This window comes from Myotis brandtii, unplaced genomic scaffold, assembly GCF_000412655.1.
Source record: "Myotis brandtii unplaced genomic scaffold, ASM41265v1 scaffold50647, whole genome shotgun sequence".
Classification (NCBI taxonomy): Eukaryota; Metazoa; Chordata; class Mammalia; order Chiroptera; family Vespertilionidae; genus Myotis; species Myotis brandtii.
The window spans coordinates 1-984 of record NW_005369312.1 but is presented as its reverse complement, the minus strand read 5'-3'; the positions used below and the strand labels follow the sequence as shown (position 1 = coordinate 984).

General features: G+C 38.5%; 1 pseudogene; it reads left to right on the top strand.

Annotated features, from left to right (window-relative positions):
- The first annotated feature begins 512 nt into the window (after positions 1–512).
- LOC102244667 lies at positions 513–970 on the top strand (annotated as a pseudogene).
- The last annotated feature ends 14 nt before the right edge of the window (positions 971–984 follow it).

The window sequence follows — 984 nt, the reverse complement described above, 5'->3', positions numbered from 1 at the left end:
ATCAATAAAGTTACAGGTAAATGTCAAGATCTGATTTCTATTTCACTGAGATAAAAGAAGAGGTGTTCAACAGATTAAATTCTGGTCTGCATTAGTTATTAGCAATTGCATTAGTTTTCTTTCTTTCTTTCTTTTGCATTAGTTTTTTATTGCTCTACAACAAGTCACCACAAATGTAGCAGCTTAAAACAGTATATAAGTAGCCCAGCCAGCATGGCTCAGTGGTTGAACATCGACCTAGGAACCAGTAGGTCATGGTTTGATTCTCAGTCAGGGCACATGAGTGGATTGCATGTACAATCCCCAGTGTGGGCATGCAGGAGGCAACCAATTAATGGTTCTCTTTTATCCTTGATGTTTCTATCTCTCTCTCCCTCTTCCTTCCTCTCTGAAATCAAGAAAAATATATTTTAAAAAATACTTAAGGTCAGGAAATGACCTCCTGGCCCAGAGCTGTCTGGCTGAAGCATCAGGAAAGGACTAACGATTAGATTTTAGGAAAAGTAGAAGCAATGTTTCAAAGACCTGTATTGCAGGTACTTCACAAATTTGTAATACATGAGTCTGAAATAGTAAGCAACTTGGTTCTCGAAAGATTTCTGAATCATGTGCAGTTACTTGGGCGAGTTGATCAGGACCCTGTCATGAGACACGTGGAAGGAAAAAAACAAGTCACATTATTTTCTCCAGCAACAAATGAGATGTGAAAATCAGGAGACAATGAAGCATACCAAATGCGTGACATCAGTCAAAAGACAACACGGTACAGAATTTCAGTATTCCGATCAGACCTCAGAGATGTGGCATATCAGTATGTGAAAAAGGGAATTTATGTGAAAGGGAAAGTAGACTATGGTGAATACATGGCTAAAAATAATGTGAGGAGACAAACAACAATAATCATATCTGACAACATTATATTTCTGAGTGACCAGACGAAAGAGAAGGCATAGAGCAGACCATTCTTCTTTGGCCAGTGTTTGG